The sequence below is a fragment of the Neofelis nebulosa genome, chromosome 1 (genome assembly GCF_028018385.1).
Source record: "Neofelis nebulosa isolate mNeoNeb1 chromosome 1, mNeoNeb1.pri, whole genome shotgun sequence".
In the NCBI taxonomy this organism is placed as follows: domain Eukaryota; kingdom Metazoa; phylum Chordata; class Mammalia; order Carnivora; family Felidae; genus Neofelis; species Neofelis nebulosa.
The window spans coordinates 208,505,654-208,522,426 of NC_080782.1; the positions used below are offsets into that span (position 1 = coordinate 208,505,654).

The 16,773-nt window shown below is 40.0% G+C and overlaps 1 long non-coding RNA gene across 1 annotated transcript in view; it reads left to right on the forward strand.

The window, feature by feature from the left end:
- The window catches only part of LOC131484853 (uncharacterized), a 42,968-nt gene extending 26,533 nt beyond the window's left edge, over positions 1-16,435 (forward strand). The window contains exons 2-3 of the long non-coding RNA XR_009248484.1: positions 1,628-1,762; positions 16,071-16,435. This is a non-coding gene — a long non-coding RNA (uncharacterized LOC131484853). The remainder of the gene's footprint in view (positions 1-1,627; positions 1,763-16,070) is intronic.
- The last annotated feature ends 338 nt before the right edge of the window (positions 16,436-16,773 follow it).

Genomic DNA, 16,773 nt, shown 5'->3' on the forward strand with positions numbered 1-16,773 from the left:
TGAGTGAATCATGTCAGTGAAATGCAAGGTATTGTGGACTATTTAGTCATGCCGCAGTGACTGGCATCACAGAGTTTTAGCTCATCTCCTTGGAGCAGATATCTTTCCCAATTCAATCCAGTCTTTTGCAGGTGAAGAAACAGACATCCAGAGAAATTGGCATGCTGTCTTAAGGCCACTACTGAATAGTAAAACTTTAAACTCCACGTGTACTAACCAAAATTCTGACAAGATGCGTAACTTTTTACACCTTCTCAGTTTCTGGATCATTATTCATTTGTAGGCTGCACTGAGGTGGGCTGTCATAGGTAATTGAAATTAAAAGCAGAAAAGCAGCTATTTTAGTCTGACCCCTGAAATAACCCCCTTGGCCTAGAATCTGGGTACTCTTGGTGGGATGTCTGTTCCATTGTAATGTGTTGATAAAAGCCAGCTCTCTTTCTTTTCCCCAGACGGGTCTCACATGTATGCCCTAACCCAGTCTATCAGGGCTTGTTTTGTTCTTTTCTGTGATTGTAAATGTGTGATGTTTAGTGAGACTTGGAGTGGGAGGAAGGGGTCAAGTATGAGAGTGCATGAATAAGCCATACCTATCACCAGTATAAAAACATGCGACCAAGATCATAACAGGGAAAGGCAGTTATCTTCATATTCAAAATACCATGGGGAAGTTTTATCATTAAAAAATCTTCCTCTTCTCTACCTTGCTTTACTGCTAAATAAGAAACCAAGGCGGCACAGTCCTTACTCTTCCTGATTTCTTAGACTTGCTGGGTAAGCACATGCCTCTCTCAAACTCCATCACTAGTTTTCATTTCAGACCTTGGTCCCGAGTTAACACAGTGGAAACTTTTTAAATGGCTTCCAACTTCAGCAGCGACTGGATTACAACAGCTCCTCAAACTACAGTGTTATTGTACTCATTAAAACAAAGCTTTTTTCATCTGTTTCAAGATTCTTCCAGTGACTTTATTATTATGCTATTTATTCTTTTCTCAATAACAATTCAATCATTTAAAATTTCTTTAGTAATAATCATGTGTGGGTCATCTGTTGGAGTGAAAGTGTTCACAACATTGGAAGGCAGTGAGAGTTTGCAGGCGTCTCTCCCTGGCACATAAAATGCAGCTATGTGAAATCTTGTTCTTATTTATATTGACTTACAGGGGCGCCTGGGTGGCTCAGTCGGTTGAACGTCCGACTTCGGCTCAGGTCATGATCTCTCGGTCCGTGAGTTTGAGCCCCGCATTGGGCTCTGTGCTGACAGCTCGGAGCCTGGAGCCTGTTTTGGATTCTGGGTCTCCCTCTCTCTCTGACCCTCCCCCGTTCATGCTCTGTCTCTCTCTGTCTCAAAAATAAATAAACGTTAAAAAAAATTATATTGACTTACATACATCTGTCTCTTTTTCAAACTGGAAGCTCTTCAAGTTTAGAGAGTTTGGTTTCTCCTCCTGAGCTAACTCCCCCTAGCCCATGGTATGACATACAGAACACAATCACTGTGATTTGTTGGCTAATAGGGATCTCTAGGAAAAACCATCCTTTGCACTCGACTTGGTATGGGCAAGCTAGCTTAACTTTTTTCAGTTACTGGTTCCATGATATTTCTTCTTCTTGTATTTTCCAGAACAGATACTGGTGACTACTGTCTTTGATTTTCCCATGCCTACTCCTTTGTCCCTTCGTTCTGAGAAAATAACACCTACGTCACTTCATTGACTTGCTGGGAGGACCAAATGCAATGCTGTACACCATTCAAAAGGTAGGTATAGAAAACTTTACAAACAGGTGTTATTTTTATAGAGCTGTTTCCTTTAGTGTGAAAGTAGAGAATACAGGCAATGTACTTGTGAAACTGGATACAAATATATCATTCATAAATTTGGGACATAGAAATGTTAGCAATTCTATACATTCAATAACAATTAGAAGCACATTTTTATCAGGCCAACTATCAGTAATGGTAATCCTGGAAAGCAATAGGTAAGAGAAAAGCAATTTTGTTTTACTGTTCAGTGGACCAGAGATATGCAATTAGATGCAAGCACCACTTAAATGTGCATGATGCACGATCATATGCACACTCAGTTATCCTTACAGTCTCAGTAAATATCATCAGGTAGGAGTGTGGACTCTGGTGCAAGATTGCCTAGGTCAGAATCTGGCTCTTTGAACTTAGTAGCTGAGAGATTTGTCTGCCCCTTTGCTCCTTATCTGTAAGAAAGGGAGGATGGAAATAAGAGTACTTAACTTTTCAGGTCGTTGAGATGATTAAATCAGCTATCTATACAATAATAATCTTAGAAAAGGGCCTGCCATATAGAAAGCACTCTGTAGTTATTAGCTGGAGTTATTCTATTATTTCAGACCATCTCAATGGATGTAGCCAACCATTCTAGGTTTTGTTCTCCAAGACATTTAATATCAGGCCAGGTGAACATGTAGGTGGTAGGTGGTGCTGTTCACCCACTTCCAGCCCTGGCTGAGCTTTCATGGTGAAGAGGTCAGATCCTGGATTCTGCTGAATGAAGACGGTAAGGAGCAGGAAAGAGTAGACTGATGCAATAAGTGAATGTTGTACAAGACGAAATCAAACTAGATAGCCTGCCATTGCCAAATGGCCAAAAGCAGAGGCATTGGGTCCTTATCCCAGCTCTGTCCTTGACCAGCTATATGGGTGACATGTTCCAAACTGGCAGTTTAGGGGTCGTGGTGGCACAGCACCAACCACGGAGCATGGCTGCTAAGGGGCCCTGCGTGGATGTTAGTTTCTGTTCAGTTTGGCCAACCATATGCGGTTCTGTTTTGTTTCAACTCTCTGGCTTTGCTTTAATGACTTGAGAGAAACAGCAGATTTTCATTCCTTTTTGCAAATATTTTAGCACTTAAAGATTGTCATTCGCACAGTTGTTACATCGATAACAAAGCGAGCCTGAGCCCTGCTTGAGCAGGGTCTGTTTCTGGGGAAATAGCCTGTCTGTTTCTGCTTTGCCTCATCTGCCATGTAGATTTTAGTTGTTAATTGGGGATGGAAACGTTTCCAAGTTTTCTTCTTCCCTAGGTATTGATCTTTGGGTGAACGTAAAGTCTTAACCCCTTAAGCTTTATCACCATGCTTCCTCTACCTTATCAATTCAAATGGATTTAGCATGTATTATCAGTATTTAGATCTTGACTTCCTTTTTACTTCTTTCTCCTTTAAAGCAATCTGTCTAGCTGTAAACCTCTTGTTAGAAGAGATTATATGATTGTTTTGTGGTTTTATAATCTGTTTGAAGGAGAAATGGCTGCACACTTGAGGATTTAAAATGATGTCTCAACAGGAAACAGCTTCTCTGTTGAAAACCTGATTTCTCACAGAGCTGCTTTTTCTTTCTTTATAACAAAATTTTCAGATTTGATCACACTGCTACCAGGACATTTCATTTTATTTAAATGCAACAACACAAACATTACTAATCTGGTTTCCCCAAGTTCGTTTGCGCGCTCCCTGTCAACAATGGTTTTATCAGCCATCGAAATCTAATGGAAACGGCAGTGCTGCATGTAATCATCCAATAATTATAAAATAAACAGACTGAAAACTCAGACGCGTTTGAACAAAAGCCATCAAAGTAACAGAAACAGGAGAAAAGGTAATTAAAGAGCTTTCTCTATTCAGCTTTCAACATTACAGGTTTATTTGAATGCAGCTCTAGCCGGAGACTTGAGGTGGATTGATTGGCCAAATTTGTTGGCTGACACTATTCTGAAATGTGTCCCATTAAAAATGCGGTAAAAAAATGTAAAAAGCACGATAATCATGGCACCTCAAAAGCTTGCTTTATTTCTCCTCTGAGAACTTCTGTGGTCATGTGAACAGGTGACAGTTAATAGTAGATGACAAAAGGCACTGCCCTTTATCATTTAAACACCGAATCTTCAGAGGTCTGGGCAAATAGAGCAGTCTGGTCCCCGACTATAAAACTGTGACGTCAAAGGGTGGCTCAACCTAGGCTGCAAACCTCCACTTGAGTTTGTCACCTGCTCGGGAAAAGGAAGCTGCCTCTCGGAGGCTGTGATGCTTGAATGCAGGCAGTTTAGCAATAGGAGATTCAAACTTTTGAAAGAGAGGTAACAAAGCCCTAAGAATAAGCCCCGGTCATGAATGTATATATAGTCCTAGGGCTGGTTGGCATAGCAACTATTTCTGAGAACCCCGGTGCTGCTTAAGTAAACAGCTGAAGCACAGAGCGTGCCTCAGCTAAGCTGGGTCCATCTGTAGTATCAGCATGTGAGGATCAGAACGGGAACGTTTTCTCCAGTGAATCAATGATATTTTGCTATCTCCTCCTAATAACTCCATTGTTCCCAGCACTTCGTGGCAGTCCTCTGGTTCTCTCTCTTCTTCCGTGTGGCCATTTTGTTGAGTAATCTCCACGTAGGTGAATCTGACTGTGTGGGTTTTGGGATAACTAGAAAGGATCTTAAGCTCAGTATCTTTCCTCTGTTATTTGCCAAGAACGTCCAAGGAAAACACATGGATGATTCAACAACAGCTCATTATGATGATCCAACAGAAATGATAGCTGCCGAAGCTTTTACTTCAAAGTTCAGCACACTGGGTAACTGCAAAGGTTTTGGTATCAGACAAACCTAGCTATGGTTTCTGGTTCCGCTAAAAAAAGTGGTGTGACGTCGAGCATATTACTGATCCATTGGGCATGTTGTTGATCCTTTCTGCAACTGTTTTCTCAAATGTAAAATGAGGATAGTAATGAATACCCCATGGGCATTTGAGAACTAAATAAGATATTGTATTTAAGATACTACATGCAGTACTCAAGATATGGTAGTGCTAACAGACCTTTCTGGGTTCCCACCCAATGGCATTTTAGAACTTGATGTGTCCAGTGCTTTTTCACGTGATTCAGCAATAAGTCCTGATTTGTCTAAGCCAAGTATTGTGGTCTCATTCCGCTCATTAGTGACTGATTTGTGGTGGATATGTGGGCCTAGTTCTTGCCACTGATATAGGGAGTTCTTGGAAGACAGGTTAGTGGTAAGAGATTAGATCCACTCAGACTATGATAGTAAGGGACTCCCACAGGTTTCAAGGTTACAGAGTAGATGAGAAAACACATTATGAGAGCTTTTATGTATTTTTAGTGGATGCCCTTAGATACCCAGGATTTGTAAGTAACAATTGGAAATTTTTGTTTGGGCTGGGCTTCATTATATGTGATACTCTTCTGGAACTGAACTCTGCAAACCACTTTTTTTTTTTTGTAAGCATTTTAAAAGTATATGCTATAATGCTTTGAAAAAAAATATATAGTTGAATAATTTACCCATATCTTATTTTTGTGGCGAAAGGATAAAAAGCAAAACAAGACAAAAGAAAACACAACACCTTAATCTCTTAGAAACTTTTGAGTTCTTCTCAGAAAGTTCTTTTGAGAGAATGTAAGGGTCATAACTAATAGGTCTTTTCCTTCCCTACCACCCATTTCTGATGAGGGAAGAATGGGAAAGAATCCATGGTGAGCCCAATCGGAGTCTCTTTTATTAGTATCAAAACATCTGTGCTTCCTGAGAAAAATGAACTGAGTATCATCGTAATTCTGAATGTCTGGAAAAGAATTCTGAATGTTTTATATCCACACTCCCCTACCTTGATCTTCCTTATAAATCTTTTCCCCAAAAATAGTTCTTCTAAGTCCAAAATGATTTATTTTTATCTTGCTGTTACCCCTGATGATTTTAAAGTTTTGTGTTTCCAAAAATTTGTATTGTTTTCATGAGTCATATCTTTTTTTCTGATTATTGTAAGTTAAGGTTTTTCTTACTCTGTAAAACTCAGGACTCTATAAAGAAGAATGAGATAACAAAGGATGAAAGCTAGTGTCTGTGAGCCATGAGTTCTGTTCCTTGGGAGTTTCACTGAATAATCTGCTACTAATATGATGCATGATATTGTCTTGGCAGTTTATTATTTTGAGGCAATAGAACATAACAGATTGGAAGGACTATCTTGATCTATTATATCAAGAATCCACAATTTATAGCTCTGTCTATTTGTTGGTAAAAAGACACTCCCCAGGAGAAGGCTTGTACATATATGTAGTGATAAGAATGTGGTCCTTTAAAAATGTTTTGGATATCCATACATTTGTACGGGGCCCGTGATTAGGACAAAAATTCCTTGTGTTTCATGTAAACACACAAAATACATGTATTTGTTAAATACACCTTATTAAGTTTATCCTCCACAATAACCCAGTGAGGTAAGTTATGTGAAATCTCAATGCAGAGATGAAAAGCCTGAGGTACAGAGGAAGTTAGATAACTTGCCTAAAGTCACATAGCAAATGAGTGGCAGAGGGACTCCACCTCAGGTCTTTTGATTCTTAATGGTATTGTTTAATTTATTTTTTCTTCACAGCTGCTTCTCCGGGTATGCGTGGTTTAGCCTAGGGCTAACACTTTATTCATAACCACTTGTAATACAAATTTTTGGAGATGTTGTTGTTTGTCTTCAGGCTACGGTTGAAGGCTGGTCAGTTTCTGTTCTCAAAGAAAAACAACTAGGTAAGTCCAACATCTTCACCTTTCCCTTATGGATCTCCCATCCTCCAGGCCTACTCTGCTTCCATCCACCCTAATTGCGGACCAGACACCAAACAACAAGGGAACACCCATACCCTCAGAACTGAGGAATTATTCAAATCATCTGATCCATAGGAGGCGCAAAAAACCTAGCTAACCCCAACCTACCTGGTTACTTAAGCCGCATCCTCCGTCTCCAGCCTGACTTTACTTGGTCCAATCACTTATGTGGCCCTGCCTGGCCACCTTCTCTCACTTGGAGTTGAAGTAATAGAGTTTTGCCTTTCATCTCTCTGAGTTTCAGTGGGTTGTGTCTCGTCCTGAAAAGAATCTTCAAATCTTACACACCACCACTTTGGAGTTTAAATATGTCTCTAACCTTTTCAGATAAACTGTGATATAACTGGAAAAGCTTTGGATAGAGAGACAGGTATCTGAGCTTCTGCTATAGGCTTTGTGTGGCCTTAAGCAGTTTATTAAACCTCTCTGATTCTCAGCTTTCTCACCTATGAGATGAGCAATCCTCTTCAAAGCAATGGTTCCTGTTTTGGGTTGGAATTCTATCATTTTTGTGGTATAAATTGGTTTTGCCAAAGTACAAGGGTATCTGAGGACAAATTGAAAGAGGAATAATCAAGGGGCACCTGAGTGGCTCAGTTGGTTGAGTGTCCGACTTCAGCTTAGTCATGATCTTGCGATTTGTGAGTTCGAGCCCCACATCATGCTCACTGCTGTCAGCTCAGAGCCCACTGCAGATCCTCTGTCCCCCTCTCTCTCTGCCTGTTTTCCACTCATGCTCTCTCTCTCCCTCAGAAATAAAGAAAACATAGAAAGAAAGAAAGAAAGAAAGAAAGAAAGAAAGAAAGAAAGAAAGAAAAATATTCAACTGGAAGTCAGTGCCTACATTCTATACATGTGAATCTTTCAGTATGGTTTATACACATTGAAGTCATGATAACATTATAAAATGTATCATGAAGAAGCCCTTTTGTCAAAATGATAGAATAGCACACAAAACTGGACTCTAGCTAATAAAACAATAATGACTGGTATCTATCTAGGCTGGTTGGTAGCCCATCATTATAGCACCAGAAACTTGCTTGTTAAGGGTTTTGAAAGTCTCCTTTCCAGGATGTAACCTATGAATTCCAAGACCATTTGTTAAAGTTCCTTTGAGATTGTATGGGTTTTTTTTCCCATTCTCTCTCTCTCTCTCTCTCTCTCTTTCTTTATTTTTTCTAGTCAGAGACTTCTGAAGCTGCTGAAGGTGCAGATTTTGGTGTCATTGACCTGCCTTCCTCTTTGTTTGGCGGTTGATGAATCCTTGGGGAGAGATGTCTGCAACCCTGATGGAGGGCCAGAAAATAGAGCTTCTCTAAATGGCCGTTCCTGGACACCTGATTTTTCTGAAAGATAGGCTCTTGATCGGGCAAGCAGGGACTTAATGATTTATGCTCTTATGCTCAACTCCAGATAAAGTTAGATTATGTCCTAAAGCGTATATAGGAGGAAAAATTATTAAAGCACTAGGATTGTCAGTGATAAATTAAAAAAAAGGGGGGGGCAGATGAGAAAGAGAGAGAGAGAAAGAGAGACATTATTAAATGGCTTGTATTTGAAATGGTTTCGAAATTTTAGCAAACTGGGAGCAATAATAGAAGAGAGAGTCTTAAAACACTTGTGTGGCCTCATCCTCTTCCACCAGGCAGGCATTCTTTTTATTCAAGGTTGAGCTCAGGGTTTTATTGCTGTATTTATATTTTAGAACTGGAATGGATAAAAAATAGCATTGGTAAGGCTTGAAAGAAGCATGAGATTTTTTGTTTTTAACCTCTCGCTACCTCTTTTCTAAAGACAAATGATTGTGAATTAATAAGTTAAATAAGAGATGGGTTCAAGATCCCTCCTTGGGATTAGAAACAGAATTAAGAGTCTAAGTTATAATACCAAATCATTCTAGAGTGCCTGAGAGGTTCTGCTCATTTTGTAATTGGTTAGTTCTCTCATGTAAATTCTTTAAAATACTTTCTCCTTCATGTCTATCCTAATTTACCCAGTCTGGTAAGGATCAGTACAGGTGAAGAGCCATCTCCTTGAATGGAAGTTTCTCTAACGGAGCAGAACTTTGCAGATGGCCTCACGTCTCTTTACAATTTCTGTGTGTTCTCCTTGTTTTCACTGTGCTCCTCCTTCTGACCACAGTCACCTTTTTTCTTTGGAGGACTTTCCTCGGGCTACTGTAACCACTTGGCCTGAATGTTCAAGGGGCCCTATAGACAGCTGGAGTGCCTGGGCACTTATGTATCCTACAGAGGCCTGTGGCCAATGGGTGACTGGTGTAGAAGTATGGAAGCTCATCTCCTCTGCCTCAGTGCATTCCAGGCTTCTGATGCAGGATCAGGTTGAAACCATCATCTGTGAGACTTTGAAATATTACCGTCGCTTGGCTTCTGCCCCTTCCCTGTCCCACTTTCCTCATTCCCTTAGCAGTTCATTTTGAGAGTATTTTCATAATGCAAATCTTATCTCAAGGTCAGCTTCTGGGAAAATTGACTTAAAACACAACTCTTCTGGTATTCCTTTTCTTTGAATTCTATTAGCAACCTTTATGTGGTTAAATACTAGTAATAGACTGTGTCCTATGACTCGCTCTCTTTTCATTCCAAGGGGATTATGGTTTCTCTGATGGTGGATGGGCTCCTATCTAATGCCTACTATCTTTACTTAGTGGTTTTATCCTGCATCTATTTCCAAAAAAGCTTTACAACGATGAGTAGGTAAAATAAAACCAAAATTATTGGGCAGAAGATAAAGGAATGGGAACCAAAATATAAAGGGATCGACAAGGAGGAAAAGTAAACAACTACAGATTGAGAAAGGCAACTAAAATTAAGAATAATACTTAGCTTGTATTTCTTAGCAGCTAGGATAGAGAAGGAACCATGATTTTTTGGGTAGTTTTCAATGTTTAATAGCATGAGGGTGTTATAGTTATCCATTGCTCTGTAACAAATTACCCCAAATGTAAGCAGTTTGAAACAACAAACATTTATTGTCTCTCACAGTTTCTAAGGCACAGGAAATGGGAAGTGCTGTAGCTGGGTGGTTCTAACTCATGGTCTCCTAGGCTGCAGTCAAGCTGTCCTAACAGCTGCAGTCACATCAAGCCTTGACTGGGGGTAGAAAATCCGTTTCAAAGCTCACTCATGTGGTTGTTGGCAGGCCTCAGTTCCTCACTGGTTGTTGTCCAGAGGCCTGTCTTCTTCACCGCATGTGTCTCCTCATAAGTGGCATGAATGACCTCAAGACATAGCAGCTGGCTTTCCACGGAATGAGTGATCTGAGAGAAAGCCAAAACAGAACATGCTATATAATGTACTCGGGGCGATGATAAACCATTACTTCTTCTCTATGCCTCTGGTATCACAGACAAACCTTCATACAATGTGGGAGGGACTACACGGTGTAGGAATGCCAGGGGAGTGGTGATCCCTGGGGCCATCTTGGAGGATGATGACCATCAAGTATGTCACATATATTCATTTCTCCTGAAAGCTGCAAAAGTGAAAAAAAGAAGACCATGTGTGTATAATTTTTTTGTATGCTCTACATACTTGTCATATAAAGGTTTTTGAATGAATATTTATGGATATTCAAAATATACTAGCCTTCTAGGATGTTTTCTCCATAACAAAGAGTAAGTCAACTAAAAACTATTGAGGACAAAGTATCTATACGAGATACTACATTGGATACTGATTTGGGCACTTATAAATCAATCTTTTCAAAAGTGTTATAGATATGCCACTTCCTCTATGTTTCTAATGTTTAGCAGGTGCTTAGATTGCTTCAGCAGCCTCTCCAATGCACCTTTCTTTGTCTAAATTCTCTTCATTCTATATTTCACTTTCATCATGTCATTATTGCTTAATGGCTCATTACTAGTATAATAAAATCCAATCTCCTTGACTTTTCAAAGCAGAATTTATCTACTCAAGTTGCTATTCTACTACTTCCATCATGAGACCTTGACCTCAACCTGGAAGTATTTTCACTGTATTCCAAGTGTCCATGCTAATTTTTAACTTATAACTTGTTCTTGTTGCCATCTCACCTACTGAGAATTTCTTATTTCTTATTCCAAGTCCTTGTTGAATCCTCCTCCTCAATATTTCCTTTGGTTCAAGTCCTAGTATTTCTTAGGTGGATTATTATCTGTTTTTTTTTTTCTTTCAATTTTTAGGTTCTTTCTGCTCCAATCCACTCTCCATATTGCTACATTATTTTTACAACGTGTCACATTGATCATATCACTTCCTTGCTTAAAATGAAAAAAAAAAACCAAACAAACCACTTTAAGGGCTTGACACTTAGTAGGTGCTCAATAATTGTTAATTGCATGAATAAAAGATCCAGGTAAAGTGCCACTCTCTATTGCCATGAAGTCTTTCAGTAATTCTATCTCTCACTTTGATCTTTTTCTCTTTTGAAGTCCTGTGATTGTCTATATTGTCTCTATCACTCATTTTGATGTTCTATGATGTGTTTCTCCTGTTATCACTTAATTTATCTCTTTCTTTATTCTTCATTTGTTGATTAATTTAATACATTTTTTGAGTACCTACTATGTGCCACACAACATACTAAATCTTGGGGGTACAATGATTAGGAAAAACAGATAGGCCTTACACCTTCATGGCCCTTAGAGTTTCATTGCAAATAGGGTTGGAATTGAATAATTAAGGAGAGTATAATGATAGATTGAAGAAAGTGCTACAAAGGAGTGATTGTATGAAGGCTTATCACACAGAAACCAGCCTTAGACTCAGACTTCAGAGAGGCTCCTATGAGAAAGTGACTTTTTTTTTAAGAGAGAGAGAGAGAGAGAGCAAGAGAGAGCAAGCAAACAGGGGAGGGGCAGAGGGAGAAGGGAGAGAGAGAATCTTAAGTAGCCTCCATGCCCAGCTTGTGGAGCTCAAAGCAGTCTATATCTCAGGACCTGAGATGAAATCAAGAGTTGGACACTTAAGTTACTGAGCTACCTAGGTGCCCCAAGAAAGTGGGGCTGAGCTTTTGAGCTCAGATTTGAACCACATACCAAAGAGGGCCAGAGCAAGGAGTGAGGGTAAAAGACCCTGTTTTAAGCAATGCAGTGGAATATATAAGGACTGCATAATGGGATACAAATTTAAAAAGAAGGCCAGGGTGGCTGGATTCAGAAAGAGAACAAGGACATTAAAGGAAAAAAATGGTGAAATCTGAACAACGAATGGAGTTTAGTTAATAGGAACGTACTCATGTTAATGTTAACGGCTTTTGGAGTACCTGGGTGGCTCAGTAGTTAAATATTCGACTTCAGCTCGGGTCATGATCTTGCCGTCCATGGGTTTAAGCCCCACGTTGGGCTCTGTGCTAACAGCCCAGAGCCTGGAGCCTGCTTTGGATTCTGTCTCCCTCTCTTTCTCTGACCCTCCCCCATTCTCTCTCTCTCTCTCTCTCTCTCTCTCTCTCTCAAAAATAAACATTTTTAAAAAAGAATAATTTAATGTTAATGGTTTCTAAGTTTGACAAACATTGCAGTAATGGATGATGGTAACATTAGGGGAAACTGAAACTGAGTGAGCAGTATATGGGAACTCTCTATTATCTATGCAACTTTTATGCAAATCTAAGATTATTCCAAATTAAAAATTTATTTAAAAAAATAAGGCCAGAATGAAAAAGTTCAGTGCATGAAGAAAGAAGGGTGCAAGATAAGGGTGTAAGATTAAGACCAGACCAAGATTCTCAGGCACCTTCTTGTACACCATCTTAAAAATGTTGGTCTTCAGGGGTGCCTGGGCAGCTCCATCAGTTAAGTGTCTGACTTCAGCTCATGATCTTGTGGTTTGTGAGTTTGAGCCCTCCGTTAGGCTCTGTGCTGACAGCTCAGTGCCTGGAGACTGCTTCAGATTCTGTGTGTCCCTCTATCTCTGCCCTCCCCTGCTTGCTCTCTGTCTCTCTCTAAAGTAAATAAACATTGGGGCGCCTGGGTGACGCAGTCGGTTAAGCGTCCGACTTCAGCCAGGTCACGATCTCGCGGTCCGTAAGTTCGAGCCCCGCGTCAGGCTCTGGGCTGATGGCCAGAGCCTGGAGCCTGCTTCCGATTCTGTGTCTCCCTCTCTCTCTGCCCCTCTCCCGTTCATGCTCTGTCTCTCTCTGTCCCAAAAATAAATAAAAAACGTTGAAAAAAAAATTAAAAAAAATAAATAAAGTAAATAAACATTAAAAAAATTTTTTTTTTAAATCCTATATTAAAAGAATGTTGGGCTTCATCTTGTAGTAAGGGGAAAGCTGTAATAGTTGTCACAACAGAACTGAATTTGAACATATCACTAGTCTGGAGTAGGTGTGGAGAGTGGGTTAGGGAGATACTTGGGTGGGATGCTTTTGCAGTTAATCAGACAAGAAATGAGTTAAACTAAGGTGAGGCTGACTCTTCTTGGCAACATATATTTTTTGGAGTGCATTTGCCTTTTATTTGTCTTTAATGTCGATCATAGAATTCTGCACGTAATATCTGCATGACACATTTATTGAATGAATAAATGAATAGGTAAATAGATGAATTAATGAAAAAAGATCAGATTGGGTTAAGCAGTCCCTTGGCAATACCATGGTGACCCTGTCCAAAACGCAAGGGCTGGACTGCTGATTTCTGACAGAATCAATAGACTTTCCCTCATAGTTTCCCCTCCTACTTTCAAGGACCCTTACTTATTCCAGAAATGAGTAGGACTCTTACTATTCCAGAGTCTTACATTTGGAACACCCAGTGCTTGCACAAAGGTTTAGGGAGGAACACTGAGGGAAAAGTGGAGGTTCAAGAATGCTTTAAAAGAAAACTTGAAAGCGTTTGATACCTGGAAGTGCAAGAAACAAGTCAAGATGTGGTGAGTCATTGGCACAATGGCTTCTTTTCTTGAGCATATTCATCCTGCCTATAATTTGTATTTTCCCCTTTTGGCAATAGAAGTAATCTTAGTTTTCTTAGAGTCACCCTTAATTAGGAGTTCTTCCCCTCCTGGGGGAAAGTTTCTAATTTCCCAATAGATAAAGGAAGCCCGGGGAAGGGCTGCAGCGTGTAAGAGGAAGGTGCCCTAGCAAGAGTTGTTTGCTCACTTCAGTTGAGACCCAGCAGATTAGGCAGTGGCAGGTCTGAGTTTTCTGCAAGCCTTTCTCATTTGAAAAGACACTGCAGGTTTGTGAAGAACCATTCTTGAGCTAACTGGTTTGAAGATCAGGTGACTGATAGGTTACTTTCAACCTAGAGGAAGGAGAAACTAAGAATGATTAACATTCCAAGATTATTTCTGTCAGGCAACCCTGAAGACCCATTTCTCTCCTGGAATTTTTGTTCTAACATTTGCACTCACTGTTTGGAGACTGCTATCCCTACCCATGTTTGTTTTCTAACATATGACCAATTTTAGCCAATGGAGTGTATATCATGGATCTCAGAGGTTAATCTTTTCCCTTTCTTGTCTCCTCTCCTTCCCAGACATGCATTCATTTGACTGGCAGCCTGGAAAATTGAAAAATGCCACAGGGGTTATTAAGGTTGAAATCGTTTCTGCTCTTTGAAGCTCTGCAAGCTAGTTATTGCTGCACCTATAATATCCAGGCATCAGAATAACACGTATTGTTCTTAAGCTTGCTTGACACAGGCCCATATCAGCTGTAACACCCAGATAGAATGAAGGGGTCTCAAGATGTCATTTCTCCACTCTGAAGTATATCCCTTTAGTCGATTAAAACAGAGTCCCTGAAGTTATTAGAATATATTCTGTGTCTTTCTGCACACACGTTTGATTTACTTTTGTTCTTATTAAAAGGGTAAGCCTAGAGAAAAGGAGAAAAGAGAATCTTCCATAATCCATATTTTAATAATTGCCTGAGTGCACATTTACTCTACAGAGACTTTCCTGTTTCTGTAACTATTTACTTGGCTCTTCTGCAAAATGTGTATTACTTACCTGGCCTGGTAGACCATGACATAGCTTCTGGACTATCATGTAATCCCGCATTTGGCTCCCCCTGAGCCATTAGGATGTTTTGAGTCTGTCTGTAGGATGGAGATATTATTTTAATGGGTCTTTTTTTCACAATAATGGCTCCATATTGTATAAATTGTATTGAGTCATTATGATGTTAATACATAAATATTAAGAAAACCATTGGGAAAAAGTAACTGTGTAATCGAGATAGCCTATTTTCCAATGTTAATAACGTCTTTAATTTTTTCTCCATAAAAATATTGAGGGAGTTTAATCCACATTAAAAACTTACAAACATTTATTGAAAAGAGAGAGAGAGAGAGAGAAAGAGAGAGAGAGAGAGAGAAATCATTTCACATCCCACCTCAATAACAGGAAACAATACCACCTCATCTGCACTGGAAAACTTCTATGAATCATTTAAACAAAACAAAGAAAGAGAAGAAAAACACCCGAAAGCCAAAGTACCTCATGGCAACTAGAAACTTCAGAGATTCTTCAGGAGAGAGAATTTGTTTCAACTTAGCTTCAGGGCAATAATCTTTTTTACTATGTTGCTTTAGGCAAATGATTCAATATTAGCAGTAATACCTGCCTACAACTAAGAATAGGAGGATGTAAAATAATCTACAATAATTGAAAACCCTGATCATGAAAGTGAACTTAAATTCCTGTTTTTCAAAAATTCCATGCGTGTAGTTGGCCTACTACTATGTTGGTATACCAATCAGGGTCCCGGTAGGAAACAGGACTCATTCCAGATGGTTCAAATAAGACTTTAATAAAAAGATAATTTACAGAAATATGGGGGTGGGGATCCAATGGGAATGCATGAAAGATGGTGAAGTGTTCCACTCAGGGATTGGAAGTAGGAAGCCATTACCACACCCAGTACTGTGGGGTGGAGGGGAGGAACTGGTGTGATTGGAACCCCGTAAGCACTGGAACTGTGGAGGGAGGGCCGCTGTCATAGTGGATTGGCAGAGCGGCCACCATAGCTGTGTTGAAAATGGAATGAATCCTTCTGCCAACCATCTCCTGCTGTACCTCTGTTGGCCAGCCCCACCAAGCAAGAGAACACAGGAGATGTAGTCTGTAGGGGCCACCTCCCAGACATCAAAGTAAGGCCGAGCAAAGAAGGAAGGGGGCACCAAAATGAAAAATATTCAGAACCATTTGTTTTTGGATCGCTAGAGTTAGCATTATTGAGGTCTACAGAACTAAATTACTCCTAAGGGATTATACTTTTTACCCTTCTTGAGAAAGAAATTAAAAATTCCATATTTTGTTTCAGATGAGATTTTTTTTTCTGGCTTTGCAAAAATATTCAAAAATTTATCTAATGATCTAATTAATATCCGTCTAGGAAATTAACATTTTCAAAGGATTTTATCACAGACAGTATTTTGTTCAACCCTAACTGAAGCCCTTTGACTTATTTTCCAGATGAGGAGACTGGAGCTCAGAGCATCAGATGACTCTCCCAATATCTTAAGTCAGAATGAACAGCATCAAGATGCAAACCCAGGTCTCCCGACACCAGCCACCAGGTTCTTGGCATTATACCACTCTGCCTTTCTTAAAATAAGAATGTCATACGCTTGTGACAGCACATCTGTTGAAAGAACAGAACTGTCTGTACCTTGCAGGAAATTGCGTTTGCAGGGGAACTAGTGTCTTCAAATCAGGCAAGCTCAGTTTCAGGAAGTCAAGGACAGTCTGAAGCATCAAGGCCAGTGGAAGGAAATGATGCGGGGAGAGATGCAAGATTTGAGGCAGACACTGGAGGTAAATCCTGAGGAAACAGTAAGAAGTAGGGAGGAGTCTTGGGGCGCCTGGGTGGCGCAGTCGGTTAAGCGTCCGACTTCAGCCAGGTCACGATCTCGCGGTCCGTGAGTTTGAGCCCCGCGTCAGGCTCTGGGCTGATGGCTCGGAGCCTGGAGCCTGTTTCCGATTCTGTGTCTCCCTCTCTCTGCACCTCCCCTGTTCATGCTCTGTCTCTCTCTGTCCCAAAAATAAATAAAAAACATTGAAAAAAAAATTTTTAAAAAAGAAGTAGGGAGGAGTCTTTTATGAGGAGTGTGCCTTCCTGAGAGTAGTTGGGAAGAGAATATTAAGGATGTAAAGCAAGACTTCTCAAGTGTTAAAC